Raw genomic sequence first — 8,502 nt, 5'->3', positions numbered from 1 at the left:
TAATTACAGAAACACAGTTGATACAATTACAGTTTATTACAGTGTCATGGTTACAGTTATTTCAGAATCATGGTAGATCAGATAGTTGTATATAGAGATGTATTATATAGTTTCAGACCCTTTTGGACCATACAGTTACAGAGCACGGTACCGTAGGTACATACAATTTATAGAGTGCAACCATCTATTCAGATAATACGTGGTATAAAGGTTGATCGCATAGAGCCCACGAATGGATAGGCTCTCCATCAGATATGGGTAGAGGAGGGCTGATCAGACTATGGAGTATAGTGATTTATTCCTAGTTGGTCAGCCAAGGCCTACGGGCCGCACTATCCTGTCATGAGGGGTTAAATAATTACACACATTTATCCACGAGGAAGTTTACAGTTATTACTAGAGTTATACAGTTTTACAGAAACATAAAATATATATATATATGTATATTTGTAAAGACCCAAAAATTTAAAAGGATTAAAATAATTTAGAAATAAATAAATAAATAAATAAAATAACAGATAAATAAATAAAAGGAATGGCGTGGGAAAAGAAAAAAAATTAAATTAAAATTAAAGAAATTAAATTAAATTAAGATAAATTAAATAATTAAATAATTAGTTATTAAATTAAACATTTTTATATTGGAAAAAAAACTAATTGAAATAAGGGAAATATATATATATATATATATATATATATATATACACTTATATGGTAGGTTAATATAATGTATAAATATATTTGTATATATGTATATATATATATATTAAATTTTATCTTATACTTATTATATATATATATATATATATATATATATAAAGTATCTGACAGAAGAAAAGTAAAAGAAGAAGAAAGAAGGAAGAAGAAGAAAGAAGAAAGAGAAGAGTCAAAGCTGCACGCCCCCCCCCCTCTGAAAATATTTCATGCGAGCGCGCCAGCCACCTTCATCTCCATCTCTTTTCTTCTCTCAATTACTCAACGAGTTTGCGATGGATTGGGAAATGGAAGATGCCATTGGAATCCTGGTTCCGCTGCCGACATTTCTACTAGAACAAATTTTTCATGGGAACGGCTTTGGCACTGCTCCTAGGGAAAGGTAATTTTTCTCTATTTTCTCAATTTCGCCGTTAATATGTGGTTAAATCGAGGAACATACACCACCACGGGGTCCTAGTCGTCGTTATCGTCATTTTGAAGTAGGTAATTTTCCAATTGGGGTTTTCTTGACCCTACTCCAAAGCGAGAGTGGGATTTGAGAATTTGACTAAATTTAAGGAGATAATTATTTATTGGGTATTTAAAGACCTAGGAAGTATTAAATTAATATTTTATTTAGGAATAATTTAATGGAACTAGGAATTTAATTTCAGGGTCCGGGTGAGCGCCGCAGGTATTTTTCGGAGTCCCTGTTAGCGTAGTTCAAGAAACCAGGTAAGGGGAAAAATATATATTAAATCAGAATTTTAATAAATTTAATGAAAAAATAACTTGTATTATATGTACGTGTATATGTTTCAATATGGGTAAAATGCCAACTGTTTAAATTATATTTTTTTCGAGTTTAGGGCTGTTTATTAGATATGTATATGCGAAAATGAATGGATGAACGTGGAAAAATATTTTTAGTGTAATTATGTAAGGAATGAAAGGTATTTTCAGTATATAAACATTAAATGTTGGTTGACTTATTTTATAAGCATTGTATGAATTTTATTATTAAATTTTGTGGCATAAGTAAATGTAAATTTTGTGTAATTATATGTTAAATGTATGAGATGCAGGTTAAGTAAGTAAAACAATGAGAATAAAATATGATATGGACAATGTTGCCTGTGTGTATGTTAAATGTAACCATATAAATGTAAGACGGCTGAAAGACAGTCATGTTAGCAAATCTAGCACACTACTGTGTAGACTAACTGATGATAGCTAAAAGGAGCCGTGTTAGCAGATCTAACACGTTTCTACATAGACTAATTGATGATGGCTAAAGACCAGCTGTAGTACGAAGTAATGAAATGAAATGTTATACAATGAAATGACGATGAAATGACAATGAAATGAAATGACAAAGGTAAATGATGTAAATGGGAAAGAGTCACTTAAAGTGAAACGAAATGCAAAGTTAAGTTATGAACAGGAATGAATGTGCATGAATGTATAATGACAGAACATAATGATGTATTATGATAATATAAGTATGTATGTACGTAGAACATATTACGATTAGGCGAGGCATACTCTTTGTCTGAGGGCTTGCTGAGTAAGGCGAGTGTACTAGTAGCTTCAGATGTGGCAGTAGCTGCATAACACACTAGGGCAGAAGGAACCTACTTGTATGGGTGGGTAGGATTCCCTATCCTTAGGGCCTTTGTCGGTAAACTATTATTGAACTGTGTGAGTACGAGATTAATCTACCACTTAAGGGTTTACTGAGTAAGGTGAGTGCTCTGATATGTTTTAATTGTGACCTTAGGGTTACCTAAGTATCAGAGCAGAGGGGTGCTGGGCGGGTAATTACCCCTATCCTTGGGTAATCTCGTGGGTTAAAAATTTGCATGTGTTTGATTAGGATCAGGGAATGATTTTGAAAATTATGTTAAGGATTTTCAAATGTTAAAAATTATGTTATATATAAACTCATGTTGGCCACACACTGCTTTAATATATGGTTTCTTCCCTTACTGAGATGTGTCTCACCTGAATATAAATTTATCTTTTTTTCGGGATTTCATCGAGATCGAGCTTAGAGAGCTCGAAGTTCAATAACATTATTGGGAAATAGTAAAAGAAAATGGTATATTTCTATGTTAATTATGAGATGCAAATATTTATGTTTTACGTCATTATATTTTAAGTCTGTGGAGAAAAGAAAGTTGTGAACATACTGAAATGTTTTGGAGATATATGTAATTATGGAAATGTAGGTGTTGGATGATTTATTATAGATTATAGTTAGAATTAGTAAACTCTGGTATTATGTTATATGGAGATTATGATCATGTTTTCCGCTGCGTATGTTATGGAATGTGATTTATAAGGATATGATCAGGTATAACGCACCAGAACCAGGTTTAAGGGTTCGGGGCGTTTCAATATTAGCAGTATTTTGAGTAGAAACCTAAAGTACAGAAATGTTAAACAACAGGTAAAAGATGAAGATCTATATTACTGGTATTGTACTTTACAGATTCAGTGATATATGACTATATAGTGATAGATTTTCACAGTATTGTAACTCATTTGCCACACATTAGCAATAACATATTTCGTCTTACTAAGCATTGGCTCATCCCAATTACTTTAACATTTTTCAGGTGATCCAGGTAGGCGAGCAGATCTGGCTCGCGATTAGAGAGGCTTCAGTACTGCCATGTCAATAGAGAGTGAGTATTTGTTTAGAAGTATTTTTGTGTAGCCCCAGCTGGATGAGGATATTTCTGGGGAACAATTATATATGTATATTTTGGGAAACAATTTAGCACTCCGGTATTGTATATAATTATATATGGTTATGTTTATTTTATTTTTGCTTCTTGCTGCTTAGGTTGATGGATGGGTTTAATCCAATATGATATCAGAGCATTTTAAATATTATAGTAAAAAAAAAACCATTTAAATAGCCAGTCGATACATATATATATATATATATATTCATAAGGTAGCTTCCTGAAGTAATCTTCATGAAGCAATTGGAATCAACATTCTAGAGAATGCTAACTGCGCCCCCCTGATCTCCTCGTCCCCTCTCTCCCACTTTCCTTAATCTCGTCTCTGATATTCGACCGATCAAAAATCTGGAAATATCGTTGGGTTCTGCTCGTCGCCATCGACATTCCTACTGAACGGATCTATCATGGGAATGGCGTAGACATATCTCCTAGGGTAAGTTCAAATCTCAAACTTACCTCAATTTCTCTTAAACCATAAGCTCAATTAACGAATAGAAATTACCAGGAGATTCGTTGGGAGATTCTCTATAATCTAGCCGGAGCGGGTTTTCGAATTGGAGCTCCGAGGTATCAATCCTAAATCGGGGTTAAGTTTAATAATTTAGACTTTATTAGGCTATTTAGGGTATTCATAATCTTGGGGAATTTTAGGGAAATTTATTCTAGGGATTGTGATGAGTAATGTAGTGAAATTTGAATTTCAGAATTTTAGGGATTTTGAACACCGTGGGGCGTAGGCTGCGGTGTTAGCGGGTTTTTTTTTTTCTTTTCAGAAACCAAGTAAGGGGAAATTTATATTAAATTAGATTTTATGAAATTAAAGGTAATAAATAATGTTATAATATATGTATGTTCTAGTGTGAATTATTAAAATGTCAACCATGTAAAACTATGTTTTTGAGCCTAGAACCATTTATTTAGCTATGTATATGTGGAAATGGAATGATGAAAGTGAAAAGTAGTTTCTAAGGAATTTTGTAAGAAACTAAATGTATTTTTAACTTATACATGTTAAATGTGGGTTGACTTATTTTATAGGAAACATATGTATGAATTTTAGTACTAAATTGTGTGGCATAAGTAAAATAGAATTTTGCGTAAAATTATGTTATATATATAAGATGCAAGATATACATAAAATGAACTGAATATTAAAATGATATATGAAATATGTTGCATGTGAGTGTTAATGCAACCATGGAAACAAAAACGGCTGAAAAAATATCGACCAGGGCTAAAAGGATGCCGAAACTAACCAACCATGGCTGAAAGGATGCCAAAGCTAACAAACCACGGCTGAAAAGATGCCGAATATTTATGAATTAAAATAAAGATAAGTATGAAATGAAATGAATGAAATGACGTGAAATCTGAAATGTGAATGATGTAAAATGGGAAAGAGCCACGTAAAGTGAAACGTTATGAAATGTCAAGCTGAGAACATGAATAGATGAGAATTACAAAACAATGATCGACAAAATAATGTATTATGATATTATCAGTATTTATGCTAGTAGAACATGTTACGTTTGGGCGCGACAAACTCTTTGTTCGAGGGTTTGCTGAGAAAGGCGAGTGCCCAGGTTGTATCAGGTGTAGCAATGGGCTGCATAATGTGTTAAGGCAGAGGAAAACTACTTATATAGGCGGGTGTAATTCCCTATTCATGGGCGTCCTCGCTAGTATAATTTTGTATGAGCTGTGTGAGTACAAGATTAATTTATCACTTGAGGGCTTACTGTAACGCACCAGACCCTTAAACCTAGGTTTAACGCGTTATACTTGATAAAATCCTGATAATCCATAATCCATAATAAATGCAGTAGAAAACATAAACATAATCTCCATATAACATAATACCAGAGTTTACTAATTCTAACTATAATCCATAATAATTCATCCATCACCTGCATTTCCATAAATCTACATAACTCGCGAAACATTTCAGTATTTTTACAATCATTCCTTACTCAGCAGTCTTAAAACATAAAGACATAAAATATAAATATTTATATTGCCCAAAATTAACATAGAAATATACCATTTTCTGTTTTTAATTCCCATAAATATTATAAAAACCTCGAGCTCTCTAAGCTCAATCTCGAGAAAATCCTGAAAAAGATAAATTCATATTCAGGTGAGACACATCTCAGTAAGGAATAAATAATATATTAAAACAGCGTGTAGCTAACATGAGGTAAGTAGATATCATTTTAAAAACATTTGCAAATTATTAACATAATACTGAAATTATTCTCTGAACCTAATCAATCACATGCAAAGATTTAACCCACGAGATTACCTAAGGATAGGGGTGATTACCCGCTCATACAAGTAACACCCCTCTGTTCTGATATTTAGATAACCCTAAGGTCACTACTAAAGCATACCAGAGCACTCACCTTACTCAGCAAACCCTCAAGTGTTAAATTTATCTCGTACTCAGACCGTTCAACAATAGCTTACCAACAAAAGGCCTAAGGATAGGGAAATCTACCCGCCTATACAAGTAGGTTCCCTCTATCCTAATATATTATGCGGCTACTGTCACATCTGAAGCTACTAGTGCACTCACCTTTATCAGCAAGCCCTCAGGCGAAGAGTACGCCCTGCCCAATCACATCATGTTTTACGTATATAGGTACTTCTAATATCATAATATTTTATTCCTTTCTATCATTATTCAATCATACATACATGTTCATATTCATAACTTAAGCATTACATTTCATTTCACTTTAAGTGACTCTTTCTCATTTACATCGTTCACATTTGTCATTTCATTCCATTGTCATTTCATTGCATAACGTTTTCATTTTATTCCTTTGTTTGGTCTTCAGCCATCATTAGTTAGTCCACATAGAAATGTACTAGAATCTACTAACACGGCTCCTTTTAACTGTCATTAGTTTGTCCTCATAGAAATGCGCAAAATCTACTAACATGGCTATCTTTTAACTATTTTACATTTACATGGTTGCATTTAACATACATAGACAATATTGTCCATATCATATTTTATTTTCAATACTTTACTTATTTACCTTGTATCTCATACATTTAACATATTTGCGAAAAATCTCACGCTACACAATTTAACTGTAAAATTCATACATATTCCTATAAAATAGGTCAACCCAAATTTAGCATTTAATTACTGAAAATACAATTTCCATTTCTTACATAATTATCCAGAAAATTCCTTCCACTTTATTCAGTTCATTTCTACAAATACATAACTAAATAAGTGGTCCTAGGCTCAGAAATCATAGTTTACATGGTTGGCATTTTAATAATTCACACCAAAACATACATATAATATAACATAAATTATTACCTTTAATTTCATAAAATCTGATTTAATATATAATTTTCCGTCACTTGGTTTCTTGAACTACGCCAACAGGGATCCCGAAAAATACCTGCGGCGCTCACCCGGACCCTAAATCAAAAATCCTAATTTCATTAAATTAACTCTAAATAAAATATTATTTTAATACTTCATATGTCCTTAAATACCAAATAATTAACTATACCCTTAAATATAGCCAAATTACCAAATTTCTCAAATCCCACTCTCGATTTGAAGTGGGGCCTAGAAAACCTCAATTGAAAATTGACTTATGTCAAATGACGACGATCACAACTAAGACCTTGTGGTGGTGCCTGATCATCAATTTAACAGTATATTTAACGAAAAATTGAGAAATTAGGAGAAAGTTGCCTTACCTCAGGAATGGTGCCTACGCCACTCCCACGACAAATCTGCTCCACTAAAAATGTCGGTAGCAGAGTTAGGAATCCAACGGCACATTCCGTTTCCCGATCAGTCGATATCCATCGAGAAATTAGGGGAGAGAGAGAGAGGCGAGGACGGAGAGGCGCAGGGACGTGAAAGAATTACAAAGAGAGAGAGATTGACGCTGAAGAAGAAGAAGAAGATGATGATGGAATTGGATTTCAAATTGAAACCCAATCCATCTTATTACATTTAATATATATTATTTTAATATTATATATATATATACATATCTACTTTAACTTATATTATATAATAACCTTATATATATATATATATATTTATATATCTTTATTTCATTTTTTTACTACTCTTATTTATTTATTTAATTCAATAATGTTTAATTAATTAATAATTAGTCTTAATTTTTTCCATATTATTTCTTTTTATTTTTCTATTTAATATATTAATTTAATAATATTTAACTAATTAATTAATTAATAATTTTAATTTATTAATTATTTAAAAAAAAAAATTTTTCGGGTTATTACACTTACTGAGTATGGTGAGTGCCCTGATATACTTCCGCTATGACCTTTGGGTTGCCTAATGTATCAGAGCAGAGAGGTGCTACTTGTATGAGCAGTAATCACCCCTATCCTGAGGTAATCTCGTGGTAAAATATCTTGCATATGTTTGAATAGGATCAGAAAATGATTTTAGAAATGATGTCAACAATTTTCAAATGTTAAATATTATGTGTTATATAAACTCATGTTGGTCACACACTATTTTAGTATATTGTTTCTTCCCTTACTCAGATGTGTCTTACCCGAATATGATTATTTCTTTTTCACGACATCCTCGAGGTCGAGCTTAGGGAGCTTGAGGGTATTTAACATTTTTAGGAATATAAAAAGAAAGGGTATATGTTTGTTAATACTTGGAGATGTATATATTTTATATTTTATGTCGTTCTGTTTTGAGTCAGTTATGAAAGGAATGATTGTAAAAATACTAGAATGTTTGGAGAAGTATGTATTTATGTTAATGCAGGTGTTGGACGGACAGTATGGATGTTATATAGGGGTAGTAAACTCTGGTAGTATTGATTATGGTTTTTATATTATATGGAGATTATGTTAATGTTTTTCGTTGTGTATATCATGGATTACGGATTATGAGGGATTTTCTCAGGTATAACGCGCCGGACCCGGGTTTAAGGGTTCAAGGCGTTACAAATATTGTATTTTATTGACAATTCTTTCCATTGCAATGTTAGGGAGCATAAACATTTTTCATAAATTGGAA

This window comes from Malania oleifera, chromosome 7 (assembly GCF_029873635.1).
Source record: "Malania oleifera isolate guangnan ecotype guangnan chromosome 7, ASM2987363v1, whole genome shotgun sequence".
NCBI lineage: Eukaryota > Viridiplantae > Streptophyta > Magnoliopsida > Santalales > Ximeniaceae > Malania > Malania oleifera.
This window is presented reverse-complemented; position numbering follows the sequence as displayed.